This window comes from Apis cerana, linkage group LG5 (assembly GCF_029169275.1).
Source record: "Apis cerana isolate GH-2021 linkage group LG5, AcerK_1.0, whole genome shotgun sequence".
Lineage (NCBI taxonomy): Eukaryota > Metazoa > Arthropoda > Insecta > Hymenoptera > Apidae > Apis > Apis cerana.
The window spans coordinates 9,031,105-9,048,817 of record NC_083856.1 but is presented as its reverse complement, the minus strand read 5'-3'; the positions used below and the strand labels follow the sequence as shown (position 1 = coordinate 9,048,817).

At 48.1% G+C, this 17,713-nt stretch overlaps 1 long non-coding RNA gene across 1 annotated transcript in view; it reads right to left on the bottom strand.

Moving 5' to 3' along the window:
- LOC133666094 (uncharacterized) overlaps window positions 1-17,713 on the bottom strand; it is a 118,083-nt gene that overhangs the window by 44,698 nt on the left and 55,672 nt on the right. Inside the window, exon 2 of the long non-coding RNA XR_009829710.1 lies at window positions 14,161-14,261. This is a non-coding gene — a long non-coding RNA (uncharacterized LOC133666094). The remainder of the gene's footprint in view (window positions 1-14,160; window positions 14,262-17,713) is intronic.

Below are 17,713 nucleotides of genomic sequence, written 5' to 3'. Positions count from 1 at the left end.
TTCAACCAACCCACCACCATCCTCCACCGACTTACCCTTCTCCACGATGACCGTTTGCTTCTTTCCTTTCTTTTTCTCTTTCTACCTTTCCCGCGATCGCGTCAACCGTCCCGACCATCATCTCGTCTCCCCTCCCACCCCTGATTGTTTTACTAATTACACGGAAGAAAGAAGAGGATCGTCGAAGGAAGAGCGGCTCCGTTAAGCGGGCTTAAACTCTGCCTCCGAAGGAAGTAGTTCACCGGAGAACGAATTAATTAAATTCCCGTAGGAAGTCACCGAAAGGGGGCGCGCGGCAACCCTGAAATTGGCCGGGAACCGAGAGAAACCTCGCCTCCCTCCAAGGTTGGAGGCGTCACGCGACGAGGAGGGGAGTGAAAAAAAATAAATAAATAAACAGATAAATAAAGACCACGAAAGGAAACAAATGAACGCGCTGTGTACCCGCGCGTAAACGCACGAACACGCGGGGACGGTCGCCTCTCTCTTTCCGCCCGATATATATTCAGAAGGGGATCGGGTAAAAGTTAATTAAAAAACGTAATGAAACGCCACAGGCGTATCGCCAGGGACCACCGATAATTACCTTCCCTCTCCCCCTCCTTTTTTCCCCTCCTCTCTCGTTCCATTTTCACGGATCGCAGAGGCCGATCGTCCGGATGTCTCGGTGCGCATTGAATCGCCCCCTCCCCCGATGAAAACATATCGATGTAAATAATAAACAAACGAAAGGGACGACGCCTACGATACCATGCCACCGCATCCAATGCTGATTTTCCATTCTCATCGGCAACGCGCCCCCGCGTAATTTACCGATCCGACTAACTACCACTATTACCACCTGCCCTCCTCTTCGCCCCAACCCCCTTTTATATTTCCATCGTTCATTAACATTTCAACCGGGACGAGAATCGGCGCGCGTCCCGCGCGTGTAATTCGATTTCCTCGCGACGCGAATAAAGTTTGTGGATGAAATAGACACTAACGAGGGCTTCGGCTAAATAGACGCGTCGATTCGGGGAGGGGGAGTTTGCGGCCGGCACAACTGCGCTCTGTAAAATAATTTGTTGACCGTCTGCAAGTAAATATTTCGCTTCGGCAGGGATGCACGCGACGGAATATTTCTGAATCGCGACCGAACCGAAAATGGGACGGAAAATCTGCCCGTTTTGTTTGTTTCGCTCGTTTGCAATCTATGCCGTTGCGACTATGAATCAATTCCATCCGATTAACCGCACATCGACCGCGTTCGTATTCTTTCTCGTTTTCCTCGCGTCGATTATCGTCTTCTAAAAAATGTTTAATTATTCGCGCTTGTGCTGCTTCCCTACTTTCCTTGATATTGAAGCTTGTTTATCTTTTCTACGTGCGTGAAGAAAAGTATCTGTTTATCATGGATTAAACTGGATCAAACTGAATGTTGTAACGAGTGAAAGAATTTTACGTAAACGTACATCTGCTTTGTGAAATATATTACGCGAGACTTGTTAGAGGATGGCTGGGCCAAAGATGGATTGGTGTTCGTTCAATTGGCGGGAAAAACTAGAACCAGAAAGGATTAATAGCGAATTGACCGAATTAAAAAGCAAGGTGTAAAGGTGAAAAGGGAGAACAATGAATTTGGAAGATGCGAAGCTTGCATTTTGAAATGGAAACATAAACCTCTTTTCTCGGTGTTACTCCTACAACATCCTAATGCAGCTCGATCGTTTAATCCGACGATAGAAACAGACGAAAAACTCGTATGGATATATGGAAATCATCATTGAATAATTAAATTTGTTAATCGATATACATCTTTCTCTGGAAATCAGTAGAATCAGTATTTTCTTTTCGCATCATTTGTTTCTCGCGAGATTCCTCGATACTAAAAATCACCAAAAAAAAAAATACTATCTGACGATCTTTCTCGAGTACATTTTTGGAGAAATCGCCCGCAGCGAAAGGGTTAAGATTCGCGGAATTAATATCGCTTGCTTTCGAGAGATCGTTGCGAGAAGTATTTTCGTCGCGAACGCGTGTTTATCGCCCCGGGGGCGGTGGAGTGAATCAACCCTTGGTGGCGAGGGCGGGTCCTTGAAGTGGCGCAACGTTTTACGACGGGTTAGGACCGGCTTAATTAGAAAATGCTTGACCCTCGTAAAGTGTGGGGCCTTGGACGCTTTGGACGCGGCTTCCACCAGTAACGCGCTCTCACCACGTGTCCTTCCCGCGAATATTATAATCCCCTGAGGAGGAGGGGGGAGGAAATGATGCTCGTACGTCGTAATTTCTTTCCCCCTCCCACCCTCCATGTAACACGTTTGAATTCCTTCGTTAACGATTTCGTTCGCTCCACCCTTTTGCAAATTTCGCCTTTAAACCCGCCTTTAAACCCGCTCTTCCGACTGTTTTCACGCGATCGTCGGCGCCGGTTTCACGGGGGAGCCAAGTTTGTACTCGCCAAGATGTTGCGTCCGGGCGTAACGTGGAATCGAGGGTGGTTCTTGTCAAGCTTGTTAATGAAGGGAAATAAACGTTCCTCCCCTCTAAACGCGGAGAAATATTGGACACGAATACGAACACGTCGAGGGGATGAGATCATCATCACCCTTGCGAAATTGTAAGACCGCGTGGCAGTGATTCGCCGGATCGATCAAACGCAGAATTGGGTCAAGAACGAGCACATCGAGAACGTGACGGAAATGGATACAGCTTTATTATTATTTATAAAAATCGGGACTGTATGTCTTCCCACATTTCTCGTGCTTTTTTTTTTTCAGTGAAACTTGAACGAATGTTCGAGTAAAATTTGATTGAAAAATGTATGTTTCTCTACCGTTTGCATACATACACGTAAGCGGTAGAATGAATGTTACAAAAATTGTACGCTCACAAAATATTTATACACGGTCATCGAATTAGCCGATTCAAAAAAAATTCTAGATATTTGGCAGAATAATCCAAAAAAACGAAGGGAAAAATGAAACACCGTATACGCAACGTGATTAAAGCACGTGCTTGTGATCGCTCGATACTAAAAAGTACCAAAACAATAGCAGTTAACAAAAATTCTAATCGAACGCTTGCCTTAATCGAACTTTTAAACTTTACAAAAAAAAAAAAAAAAAAAAACACGAGAAATAATAACTAAAAAACCACCTAAGCGCTGGCCAATTTTCGAGAAAATGAAGATACGCGATAAATAATCTCGAGCAGAAGAATCTAATTAAACCGTGCGTTTTAGAAACTCGAAGGGTTCGTCGAAGCGACGACAAGCCCCGCGCGTAAGTCGGCATTGTCTCGAAGACGCTTTCTTGGATCCGCGTCTCCCGTCTTAGTCGCGGCGGGAACAATGGCATCGATAACAGGGATTGTACGCGGCCGAGATAATGCGAGCGAGTCGCGCGGCACCAAGTTGGTCGAGGGCGGACTCGTGCGCGAGACATCCGGTTAATTACGGAACTACGGAGGACAAGTTTTGGAACCGAGAAAGGAATCCGTCAGCTGACGCCGCGACAGCTGTCCCCCAAACCCCGCTTTCGGTAATTCTGACAATTTGCCGATTGTGTCGCGAGGATAATGGGGATCCCTCTCTCCCCATCGGGGGTGTGGCACGAGCCTAACTTCTTTCTCGTCTCCGGCCGGAGAGAGAATGCCCCCCCTCCATTGTGTTCAAAAGCGCACGTTCACGAAACTGCGCTTTTGTCGAAAAGCGATTTTGGAAAACGATTTCGTTGTTCCCCGATTTGTCCTTCTCCTCTCCCGACGAGATTATATTAATGCTCGTTATATCGATGCGATTTAGGGTGCGGATTTAGGAAGAATGGATCCGCAAAGGAGTAGCGATCCATTTCTTAATGATCTACCGATGAACTTGGATTCCCTAAAATCCTAATTTTTTTATGTTACGTCACGTTAACAGCAAACTGGGAACGTTTTATATTTTATAAGTTTTCTTAAAGACCAAAACTGTATCCGGAAGGGGAGTGACACGAGCAATCGTGTCACCGTGACAGGGGTTGCCAACGCGCACGCCCACGGAACGCAATGACCGTGGCCATTGTCATCGATTTCCATCGATCTCCAATCTCGTAAACTGTATATCGATTGTACACTTTTATCCTGCGACAGCCGGCATGCTACGAGTCTTTAACCGTCCCCTGCAAACACCTTCTCCCTTCGCATTCTTCCGCGTCGTGCCATTTTCGGAGGGGCGCCACGGGGAAACGTGTCGCTAACTGCCGCACCATTATTAAGGCCGCGATGCCATTCCATTTTCTTCGTTACCAGCCAGACGCGCGCCCTTCGTTCCCCGCCGCCCTTTGTGCTCGCCTTATGGCAATTTATCGGAACCACCCCCCTCAGGAATCTCCATTTACGCGCCCCTGTAAATTATTCGATATCGCGATAAGGCGAGTCCCCAGCCCTGAAAATATCGATGTCTGTCCGATCGAGAACCCTCGCCTCAACCCTTTCATTGGCCACTGGAATTCGACTTATCGCGTTCCCCTCTCTTCTCTAATTTTTCGTATATATATATATATTCCTTTCTTCTTCCCTCTCCTAGTTTTTAATCTCTTCTTCCTCCATCCATTCATCCGTTCATCCATTCGTTTATTTCGTCGCGCGTCATCGCGATCCAATCGAACCTGGCCGCTCTTTCGCCTTCTTTTTCCCTTTTCCTTTCTTTTTTTTTTCGAGCCACGGTTACTTTTATTGGCACGCCGCGCTGATTATACGAACGTACAACTCCCCCCCTCCCCCAGCAAATGGAAATGGAAATCTCCGATAAGTCTGACAAATTGTTCGTATCTCGCACTGCGCGCACTGTCGCGATCGATTATCATTACCCCGTAAATAACGCGGATCTCCCCCTCTAAGTGTATGAAAATTAATATTCGCTTTTTTCCCTCCCCTCTATCGAGGAGAGCCGGGTGGAAATCAGTTTATCGGAAAGCGATAACGCGAACGGTATTGCGCCAATTTTTTCGTAATGATCATTAGTTAAACCAATCTGACCTGACCGATTTTATATATATATAAAAATGTATATACGTATGTCTCGGTATTTGCGTGTTAGGATCGATTCCCAAGCCCGAAAAATAAATAATAAGGGATATTAATTATCGATCAGTGGCAGAAATAGGCAGAAAGGAACAAAGTTTGTGGGTGCACGAGGCGGCGGGTTTCGAGGGAAATTTACGAGAGACGTTTCGAGATGCTTTCGTAGTACGTACGTCGGTTCCTCGATTATGCATGCCAAGTAGCTACACGCTACGCTACGTACACACACGCGACACGCTGTACGTAGTTTCTTTCCGAATCGCGTGTATATTTATGCGCGCGAGGCGATGCAACAACGACACGGCCGCCACCTCCCGAAACGAAAACGGTTATTCCTAGGCTGCATGCGATCTCTCCCCGCCCCCGCTCCTCAAATATTTAACGAAACATTTTTCGGAAAAACCTCCTTCCTCTCCTCTCTCCCTCGAAAATCTCGCACCGAACGCGCGTCGTTTCTTATTCACGGGCGAAGCGCGGTCGCTCGAAAAATGCCCCTTAATCTCACCTCTTTGGCGAGAGTTTAGCTGCTTTCCTTCTCTTTATTTTTCAACGGGAATATTTTCTATCTCCCGTCGCTTGTTCAGGGATATGTAAAGAATTATTCATCGTCTCGCGCATTTCACAGGTTTTCATAGGCGATTCATTCAATGGCCGAGGAATTAATAACCGGATGACGTCACAATGGCGTACAATTAAGCGATGAAATAGTACGAGTTGAATATTAAATAAAATAAAATCGAGGGACAAGACTCGTTAATTGAAAGGGGTGGCCCGCCGATGCCTTTTCCGCGCTCAAACCGTTAACTCAAACAGGAGGGAGGGAGGAGGGAAATAAATTAGTCACGCTTTAGCGTTGCGTGTATATACACTTCGATTGCAGTGGCTATTACGTAGCGGTGTGGAATTGATTCGAAAAACCGTCGTACACCGTTTGGATTATTAATAATTTCGCGGGTAAATGTTTACGCGATAAATATACGGGGGAGAGAACTTTGCGCTCGGCTTTCCGCCGGCCGATACGACCGAGTCGAAAATCGAGATCGAATCACGCGTTGGAAAAACACGGGACAGAGGGGAGGAGGGGGAGAGGATAGAGAAATTATTAATATCAAAATACGGAATTTTAATATTAAACGGAACGCCGTGGGAAACAATAACTCTATTAATTATGTGGCCGTCTGTCCTCGACTTGGCCGATAATAACAGGTTATGGTTTCGTTCGTGGACGTCGAAACGAACGCGTAAATACATACGCGTTGATAACCGGAGTCCTCCTATTCGAATCTCCATTAATTTCGACGAGCTCCCCCTCCCTCCCCGTTTCACTGCAAGCCGCAACATTTTTCCGCTCTCTACACCCCGTGGCTAGATTAATCCCTTCGCCAAGCAACGAGCACCCCCTATTTTTCCGCCGCGAGAACGGGGTGTAAACGAGAGAGAGAAAAAGAGAGAGAGAGAGAGGAGGGTGGATGAACGATAATCGATCGATCGTTTGTCAGAATCAGTGGTCAACGATATAATTGATTTCTATAGAAAAATGATTGGAGAATAATGAACCGGGCGTTTGATTGGTCGGTGCAAGTATAGAACATCGGACGAGGCACGCAGGCAAATATATATATATATATGTGTGTGGCACGTGTAGTTTCTAGAAATCGGTTTGATTGATAATATATTTATTCGAACAATATCCGCGGTTAATTAGGTAATAATTAATAATGATTCGATAACACGGCTCGGGATAAATTTGATCACGGTACAACAATTTCGATTAGCGAACTTGCGATACGAATGCGATTATTATTATTTCATGCGTGACTCGTTCCGGGATAACGTGTATCGATATGCGAAAATCTATTTATAAGAGTCTTTGATCCTAATTAATAAGAATTATCGTATGTTTTAGCGGAACGAGTCGATATATATATACATATATCCGACGAGTTCACGGATTGCTCAAAACGGTTCAAAACTACGTATCGATCGATCAACCCGCCCGATATTGATGCAAATTAATATTTCTACAAATTTTTCTATTTTTCGTTTCTCTCTCTCTCTTTTTTTTTTTTTTTTTTAATGAAACGTATCAGTGCACTCGTAATTAAAATTGTTTTTTTCTAATTAAAATACGCGAAATTCTTCGCAGTTATTTTCCCCAGTTTGCTCAGTCGTATCCCGCAAAACGATTCCAATAGATTATAATTCTCAAGATTATCGCTTAATTACAATCCCTTTCGTTTCAATACCGTTTTCATCCCTGATTCGAAACCGATATACGGGCACGAGACACGAGAATGATAAACTGGGGACTAAATTACACAGCCCCCGTAGACACAAAAGTGGACGCAAAAATGGCGGGCGACAGATCCGTTTCCATATCCCGGCCGGTGGAAATATAAACGGGTGTACCGTCGGTTCAATTATAATTTCGTATAGCAGTTTCGAAACACGACTGTCCACGATCCAGCCGCGTTGCTCGCTCGCCCGTTCGCGCTTTCACCCTCGCCTATTCAGGCCGCATTACAGCCCCGTGATCCGATATGCGGAGGTTGCGGCGCTCGATACCTGCCCGTATGAACTGCCGCCTACAAATAGCGAACTGCGGGGTTAAAGGGGCAGAACCGACACGTACCTTCCCCTCCCCCTCGACCAACTCCGATACGGGCATTACGCGACACGGATTGCCAGAATCTTCGATCGATCGAGCTCCATTTCTCGATACGTCCAATTCTCTCTTCCTTTCTCCTTCTCTTTCTCTCTGTCCAAGTACCGTCCAAAATAGAAATTTCAAAGATCGATGGAGTCGGATTCCGACATCCATCCTCGAATTTATTAACTGGAATCGCCGTCTCGATACACATCGGGAGAAGAAATGCGAGAAATGTTTCCGTATTGTATTTTCGAAAGTCGTTTCGAAGAAAAAGAGAAGAAGATCGGAGGAAAGAGGAACGGCGAGAGGGCGGATCGATGATCGAATCTGGAATGGCGGCCATTTCCCGGCGGTAATTCGCGAGCCAAGGTAATCCCAAGAATTCTGCTCAGGAATACGGGCGAAGACAATAAGCTTGGGATATAGTGGACGAGTATAGTAGTCCACGAAATGCGCGAGCCGCATCGAATTGAAAGTGCACTGCCAAATGGGACGCAAATAGAACGGACGAGCGGCGTAGGAGAGAGCCGGATCTTGGCTCGCGACGGACCCACTGATAAAAGCCAATAATCCTCCTCCAGCAATAGAAACCCTTCTCGAGATTCTCCTCCCCGGAATCACTCCTCTCCTCACCGCTTTCACCGCGAATAATCGCGAGACGGGCACGGGAGGAGCTCCAAATATCCCGTCAGTGAAAGTTCTTCTCGCGCGAGAGAGAATGGAACGCCGCACAATGGGAAGAAAAATTTACTTTGAAATGTTTGGCGGCCGATTTCTCCTACGTGCATATATACCTTCTCTTCGAAGATCATTTTCGAAGCGATCTCGGTCAAAAATCACGCGTCTTTATATATATATATATATATATTTTCTCTTCCATCGAGAATTTTTTTTCGAAGATCGCATTACTATTCGAGGAGGGGGAGAACAGGGTTTTTCGCACGTTCGCACGACGATCGAAAAAAATTCGTGTACGCTCCAGATATGGCCAAGATCCAGGCGAAACAGCGGGTGTTTGGGAACAGGAGAAAACTTTCGATCGATCCGCCTTTCGAATCGGTCGATAGTCACGCCTGTGTTTCCCAGTGTTCTTTTCATCCCCGCGACGATTGTCTCTCTGCCTCTCTCCGTCTCCTCGTTTAACTCGAGGAGGACACGGATCGAAGGGGAGGGACGGGCGATGATGCCGGAGGGGATGAGAGGCGCGCACAAGCGCCACTTGTATCCATTACAGCTCGCGGAGTTATGAGGCCGACGTTTATTGGCCAACTTGTAACTCCTTGCAGCTCCGCTCTCTGAATTATTCCACGGCCCTTGCACAAGCCTCGTAAGTTTATTTCAATTTGGCCCTGCACCACCACCTCCCCTCTCATCGTCCTTTCCTGTCTTTCTTTCCTCCGTCGTCGTTTCCGCTTCCGAGATTTATTACGCGGCGGCGGCTACGAATTTTCATGAGCCTGTCTCAAACGTGACGCGAGGGAAAACAAAAATGGAGAGTGAGGGGGAGAGAGAGAGAGAGAGAGAGAGAATATCATCTCGCGAATCTTAATTCGCAACACCTCGGACGAGTTTGAAAATCTAAACTGGTTTAACCGTGTTAAACGGGGCTGCAGCATCCCACTCGTAAAACGTGGAGAGAAGCGAGCCTCGGTGGAACAAAGGGCGAGAATTTTTCTGGGGATGCTGAAAGGGAAGAAGAAGCACAGCCCCGTTACTCGACTCGAGAGAAGAAAATAAAACGGAAGGTGTTAACGAAACACGGGGAACCGCTATTATCCCATTCGTCGTGGTGCCAGGTTTATCTTGTCTCGACGCGTCCTCCGCTTCGTTAAGGGTGCGCACAACTCGGCGCATCGTCCCTCGCGTCCTCTTTGTCGAATTCATCGGATTTCATGCCGACGTCGTTACATATATATATATATATACAAGCATCGGACCGTGTTCCATTGACACTCTTTCGACAAGTTTAATCTCGACCGAGGATTAGACGACGAATACGAGATACGTAAAAGTGAAAAATGCAGAGATAATTGAATAGCGAGGCACAAAGTGACGTAGAAATAGAATTGTTGTCACCTCTTTGCGCGTTCTTTTTGGTTAGGAGGGGGGGAAGGCAAAGGAGGGGGAGCTTTCTCGGGTAACCCAGTTTCCCTTGTCCCTTGTCGAGATATAAGAAATATAAAAGGCAGCTGAGGAGCAGCCATTAATTTTGAAAGACATTATTAACCGCGAGATCGTTTGGAAAGCTTTATACCCTATATTCGGGAAAGAAACCTCCTCTCCCTTCCCCATGGGATACTTACTTCTCCACTCTCCAAGATAAATATCCCTTCATCGATTTATTTTTCATTCAAAGCCCGCATTCAGGGAAGGGGGGCGAATATATAATAAATTTATAATTGATCGAAGAAAAATGTTTCCCCGAGATTCCGATTCCTCGAGAGAGAGATATCTCGCCCGCACGAAAAATGTAAATGCGCGTTTCCTCGTCGATTCTCCGGCAAACGATCCTAACGATAAAAACGGCAACAACGCGCCTCGTTCCCTCGGAGGAAGGAAACATCGAGAAACATCAACGACCCCTCCACCCACCCTCTATCGTTTCCAACTTCTCCTCGCCGGTGCGGCTTCTCCGCGGTCTTTAACCGCCGCGATATTTTCCCTCCCCCGGCCAAGTTTCACCGGGAGGAGGCCACGAGGAGGCAACTTTTCCACGGGCGAGAGAGCCGCGAGTGGCACAATTATACGGTTTCCCTGGCCATAAAACCTCTCGAACAAGAGAGACCCTCGTATGTCGCGGCGCAAAACCGTTTGCGACCAACTTTCTCGCCAGTCCATCGCGTCCACGTGCAAGTTTCACGATTTCATCGTTCCTCGCCAGTAACTTGAGGGGGGAAATCGAGCCAACGATCGGATTCAACCGTGGAGAAAGAAAAGACGAAACGTCCAAGATTCGTTCGTTGTTAGCGAATGTTCCGCGAGAAGAAGAATCGCGAACAAAGTTTGGAAAACTCGAGGGAAGTCTCTCGAAAAAGTCTCTTGGAAATCAATTATATCACGGATATATATATATAAAGAAAGTCGTTCGATGACCTCGTTCCTTCGCGTTTCGTTAATAGAGAGCGAGTAGAAGCAAACAGTTCGGTTTATTTCCAGTCCAGTGTCTCCCTTAGGACGCATTTCATTAGCGCACGACGCGTACGAATCCAGCATGATAACTGATCGGAGAAGCCTGGCCAACCTATGCTGTACTCGTTCGCGTCGAGAGCTTTCCAATCAAGTTAACTTCGAATCCACGACCCCTGCGCGCTATTCCCGTCCTAACCGATGGTCAAACATTTGCACCTCGACATTATCGAGCTCGAGCTTCGATCGATCCTGTGCACGGTTTACGCGAGAGAGACGCCAATGGTCAGAAGATTGGACGGAGGGGGGAAAAAATGGCAATACCTCGGAGAGGAGCGTTCATTCGGTATTTTATCACGCGCGGGACAAACGATCCCGAGCAGTAGTCCTTGGGGGAGTATTCGGAGGGTTTGGCGGAGGAAATCAGTCGGGCAAGAAATTAAATATTACCCCCGAGGAGCGAGGGCGAGTTTCGGTTGCGGAAACCTTGGTGTCTCGAGCGTTTGGCGGCCGCCAAAGGAACGGTCTCGAAGGGGGTTGCAGTACGTACTCGGCGTGGTCCCACGGGTATCCAGGACAAATAACATCCTGACACGGACGCGGCAAACAAGAAACCTCTGTTCCCTCGGCGCTCAATGTCTCATCTCGGCCCCTTTAAACGCACCTCCTCGAGAGAGAGAGAAGTATCGATTCGACACCCTCTCCCTCCACCCTCGCGCAGAGACGAGAGATCCTCTCCATCAAATGCTCCGCTCCAAACGCTCCGTCGTCGGTCCATCTCCGCTCACCTCCGTCCCCTCTCTTCCGCGCCGATTCCTCGAACAGTCCTCGCCGCCCCGTCAATGTGATCGATCGTCTTCTGGCCGCGACGCTTTTTGTCGCGACACAACTTTCGCGCCGGAAATTAATAACCGGGCAACCGGTGATTTATTCCACGCAACAGACTCGCCCGCCGCGGCACCAAATTAATTATGCGCTTAATTAGGAAGTTTGATTAATCGCGAAAGGAGGGGGTGGAAAACGAGACGCCTCGAAGAAACGAGAAGAAAATCGGCGGCAAGGGATCGCGTACGCGTTCCATCCTCGCTCTCCCCAGATCGCTCGATGCCTCTGTCGCGTTCAACACGGCGCAGAGCCACGTTTAAGCGTGGCCGACAGAGAGGATTCTAATTAAACCAGCTGCGCGGGGTCCTTCCTTCGTCTCCACCTACGTAGTTACAGTTATTGTTGTAATTATCGTCGACGCGTGCACCACTCGCACCCGTGGCCCTCGTTGTAGCCGTTGTCGTCGTCGTCGTCGTCGTTGTTGTTGTTGTTATTGTTTGTCGCGAAACTTCTCGATCTCGCCTTGGTTGCCCCGCTTCGCGCGCTCATCCCTCCCCTTTAGCTCGCGTTTATCGCGAGTTTCGGTGTACCGCCAACTTCTCCTACGTGTTCCGGTAACTGGGTTTGCCACGCCGCCTCTAATATCGTCACGGCTCTAACTATGCCCCGGAATCGAGTCGGCAACCGTGCGCCACCTTCCACGTGGGATCGTTAACTCCTTCTCTTCCCCCCCTAAAGTAAACGCTGCTGTCCTTCACGAATACCTTTTTTTCGTCTCTTCTTTAGAATTTTTCTCAAGTGCTCTCAATTGCCGAGATTCCCGTTCAAATTCTCTCTCAATTATAACCAATGTCGCCGATTTTCCAAGGGTAGTTCGGAAACGAAGACGAGGAAGAACAATTGCGATGCGCTTTAAAGTTTTTTAGTTTAAATCGGGGAGGGCAACGTTAAAAACTTTATCGGCCAACTGCATTAACTGGTCGCTTCCCCCGAATGCGTCGCCTCTACACACAGGTTCATCGAGTTCCCTCTCGGTGACGAATACCCGGAGGGAAAAGCAGCCCATCGATGCCTCGATTCTCTCGAGCGCCACTTTCGCCCATTCCGACCGCTATCGCCACCCTAAAACCCGATCCTCCTCTCGTCCCCCACGTCTTTTATCCGTCCCTTTTTTCCCTGCTTTCCCTTCTCTCCTCACCACCCCCTTTCGAACCGAACCTCGAACCGTTCCAACCCGAAAAGCTCGGGGTTGCGGTTCTGACGAACAGTGTTGCGAAAGTTTTCGTTGCTGTTTCCGCGCCACGACCGTTACACCGGCCATGTAATGGAATTTGTTGGCCAAGTTAGCTGCACGAAATACCGCCTCGTAAAAAATCGGCTACGTTGGATAACCGCTGTTTCCCTCCCTTCCCCGCCTTTCCACCGCGAAACTGCGACTCCACGAATCCTCGCCCGCCCTCTTTTCCAACAGTTTATTCGAAAGCCGTCCGTGAAATCGACCAAGCCTCGCTTGCTCTCCCATCCCCCGCGTTTGTTATTGTACTTTTCCCTCCAAACGTAAGAAAAAGTAGCGCAACGAGAGAGTGACGGATCATTGACAAGCATGATCGTCATATATCGTATATATTTGTGCGCCAATTTTTTATTAAACGTTTATTAAACGTGTTCGAATAATTTCTACACTTACCATTCCTTTCATTTCGCCTTGCATACATTTCGACCAATAAACTCTAATTCGAGGAACTATCAATATCCACGCGACTCCTCTTTGATCTTGAACAGAGCGGGCGTTACAAGGCTACATCCACCCTTCTTTGGCTTCCAATAAGTATGAGCTACCGACTAACCCCTCTTATATTAAAATCCATCTTCGAAAATCACCTTCCATCGAAATTCACGTTGATTCGCGTTGGGAAGGGAGGGCGCATTCTCACGGCACGTGTCGTGTCGACACGACCTGCCGGCTTCCGGCCCGGTCACGTGGCCTCGATCTCATCAAAGTTCATCTTTCGCGCGAGCCCACCCCCGCTGCGATCCTCGCCGCCATTCTCCTTCGAGGATCATTCGTGACACACCATCCCCTCCGTTTCTATTAATACACGCCTCCTATTAGCGCCACTCGGTATATATTCGCGAGCCAGGGGGTGGAACGGTTATTAAAATCGCGGGATCAACGTTCGGGGCATTAATCACGCGCGTGTAAACCGGGGGAGGAGTTCGATCCCCCGGCTTCGTGGCTTGGATCTCTAACTCGCGGCTAATTTCTCTCTCCTCCTAGTGGCGGAGGGGATGATGGAACCGTGCTCTCTAACGATTCTTTATGGGATGGAAAAAGAATCGAGGGAAAGGTTGGGTCTCCCCTATCGTTTCGAGGTTTCGTCACGACGTGATATCGCGAATATCGAGAAGCAATCTCTTATCGTATCGAGGTTTGCACTAGTTCGAGATGATGCGAGCGATCGAGGGGTATTTCTAAGATTTTTCTTTTTCCTTTAATCAAGAAATTAACTAACCCATAAATATCGTAGCAGCCTCTCCTTCTCCGGGTGGAATGCCGTTCGATTTTCACCTCCTTTCCTTTGTCCGTTCTTCTTATCGGCGAACGTTAAGCCATCTGGAATTTGAACGAAGGGAAATTAAAGCGCGACGGGAATCAAGGGAAGTTCTTCGAGTCGCTCGCGCAACTTTTTACATGACATCTGGCGAACGTAGAACGTTACAGAGAAGAGGAGTTGTAGTCGCGCAAGAGTCATAACGCGACATCTGTTTGGAATGAGCGAGATTCGGGGGTGGTTAAAGACGGAAGGAGGGAACGAAAGAGGGAGAGAGAGAGGAGGTAATACGCAGTTTTTGGTGCATCCGCACACATTGGAGACGAGGTTCTCGCTCGAGACAAGAAGACCAAGTGAGTGCCGACGTACACGAGGACCGCATTACCAAGTAAGGTATTAACTAAGGTTCCAGCGGTACGTGTCGTGCGACGAAAAACAGCGCCCCGTGCTCTCTCTATCCGACGTTTCCCCTTCCTCCTCGTTATGCGTAGCATGACGAATAATCGAATAATCGCCCGATGATGGCGCGGAAAATCGTGACGATCCGTCGAAGGAAGGCACTTTTTGGAGGTTGCACCATCTCGCTGCAGAGGAAAATATCTCGATCGTTTACGACGACGAACTTTATCCTTTTTTTCGCGAGACACGGTGCGACAATTCCATCGGAATTCCGTGGCAGCGATGGAAGCCGAAAGAATGCAAAATGAATGGGAAGAGGGTATCCTCTTCTCTCGGGCTGACTGCGCGCGATTTCGAATCCGTCCGAAATCCGTCGACGAGGAGTTTCGAATGGGAACACGGAATAAGAGTTCGTGCGAAATAGTTGGCGAGTAGTAATCGATTACTGGTCCCTCGAAGGGATCGGAAGGTGGAGATGGTATTCGATAGCCGGCGGAAAGGTTCTCTCGAGGGTGAGAATCGGCGGAGAAGCGGGATCGATGAGGATTTTTCGAAGCTCGGCCGGCACGGAAAAGATAACAACGTGACCGGAAACGCAGCATTTCGACTAATTCGAGCGAATGACGGAAAGTGAGATAACGGGGAAATGGGGGAAGCGGGCGGTGAAGCGGAGAACGTGGAAAGGGGTGGAAATGGGTGGCCAACTGTCGCTACACGGGGGTAATCACGGGGGCTAAACTTTCTCTATAAATCACGAAACGATTCGAGGATATGCCCCGTTCCTGCGAGAATGGACGGAAGAAGACGAACGGATGATGGCACAGGGAATGTAATGGATATTAATGTCGCCTCTCTATGCTGATTCCCTCCACGACCGTGTCTTCTTTCAGCTTTCGCGTATTCTTCGTAAATTCCCACATCTCCCCGATCTCGATTATGTGCCACATTTGTTTTTCTTCTTCTTTTCGCCCATCTCATCCTCCTCGCGTTTCTCTCTTCGTTTCCGAATGATTCTCGTTCGAATTCATTTGCGTATAAATTTCCAAATTTCCATCCTCTCTTTTTTCGTCCGATCGGATGGAAGTTTCAAGGTTCGAATCTGCCTATATATCTCCTTCTCCTTTCTCTCTCCCTCTCCCTCTCTCTCTCTCTCTCTCCGTCTCTCACTTCGAACCCGATGGAAATACCAAGATTCGAATTTCCAAATTTCCATCCCTGTTTTATTTTTACCCTCTCTCTTTTTTCGCTCGATCGAATGGAAGTTCCAAGGTTCGAATCTGCCTACAAATCTCCGACATCTCTTTCTCCTTTCTCCCTCCCTCTCTCTCTGCCCGCTCGACTCGATGAAAATTCCAAGATTCGAATTCATCCAAACTTTCAAATTTCCAAATTTCCATCTCCCTCGTTTTCTTTTCACTCGATCGGACGAACGTTGGCCCAAGCTTGGTCAGCGTACGAATCCCTTTCCTCTTCTTCTCTCCTCCTCTCTCGTCCTCTTCGATCCGTCCGAACTTATTTTCCTCCTCCTGTCGCCCCCTCTCCTCGGCTGCGCCCCGATTCGAAGGTCGCGACTCGTCCCGGGGATCCTTCCGCCGCAACCAGGCGAGCTCTCGCAGAATTATGGACCTCCGGTTCCGAGAAAGCCCGGTCCCCATCGAGATTTAGGTGAGGCACCTTCCTACTAACTACGTGTCACTCGATATCCACTCGCCGAGACGGCGAAACCTTAGCGCCAGCGTCGACTTCCGTTCCCCGGAAACGGAATTATCGAGACCGCAATGACGCAGAATTTCAATTTCGACGTTTTAAGCCAAACTTATCCGCGCCCATTTATTTCTCCCCGCGGTCGACGTTCCTCCACCTCTGTCCTCCCCCCGCCCCGCCAGCTTCCGCCTAGGTGATAAATTTCGTTACCTTTAAAACTCGGTTGGCGCCCAGCTTTATAAACGCGTTGAGCGCGATCCTTCATCAGGGGCATACGGAGTAATTATTAGCAGAAAATGGCCACGTTATTTGTCGGGATAATATAACGTTTCCGATAAATTTTCTGGCTTAGAAAAATACGGAAGAAAACTGAACCGTTAATAACCGGTTGACGAAAACTTTCTTCGAGTTTTAACTTGTTCGAGTTTCAACTTATTGAAGGAATAAGATCTACGACACGCGTCGATTAAATTACGTAGTTTAAAGAGAGTGTTAAGAGTACAAATATCGTGGGTAAATTTCTCGAGAGTTGCAAAGTTTCCGTCTTGGAAGCTTTGAAAATATTTTTGCCGATGAGAATGTTTTTCCTTTTAAAAGAAAAATTGTTCGGGATCTTATCACGTGGAAATTCCTCTTCTCCTGTACACGCGTAATCACCGAGGCTGAATTCATTCAACTGGCGCGATATCCCTTTATCCGTTTCCAGTTTGACCATTGGTCGGCCAAGATTGCGGTCAATCCGCGCGCTATTCGTGCATCAAATTAGCCCGGAGAACGCCCTTAAACCATTCCCGCAAACGCTAAGCTCGCGCTCTGGTAATTTTATCGTCCGCCAGCCAGCCGGCCGGCTTCTGCTTCCTTCGGTGACAACTAATTTATTTGGCCACGGGAGGGAGGAGCGCGGCAGCAGCGTGGGAACAGGGAACGGAGAAGGAAAACATCGAAAGATGGTGGTGGTGGTGGCGGTAGTGGTAGTGGTGGTGGTGGGCTATCGCGAGAGAAAAGGATTGCTCCTCCCTTTCGCCCAAGGAATCGATCGAGCACTCTTCCAGATTTCGTTCCATCCCCAGTCCTTTTTTCTCCCTCTCCCCTCGTCGTTTCGCGCGAGAAAACTTTCCCCGCGAATTGGTTTATTTACAACTCCCTCTTTTCGTAAATTCCCTCCCCCTCCCTCCTTTCGGGGGAATATTTACGTTATTCAATACGGTTTAAATCGGGATCACCGGATTCTTCGCGCGCCCGTTCGCGCTTCTCCTTACTTTCAAGCGTAGCGCGACTAAGAACAGTATCGTGAACAGTGTTGTTGATCCTAGATCTACCTAGATCTTGGCGATATCGACGCCTCGATACCGTGTCGAGAATACGCGCGTGGTGAAAATTCGCGCTCGGCGAATTTCGTCGAGATCTGGAC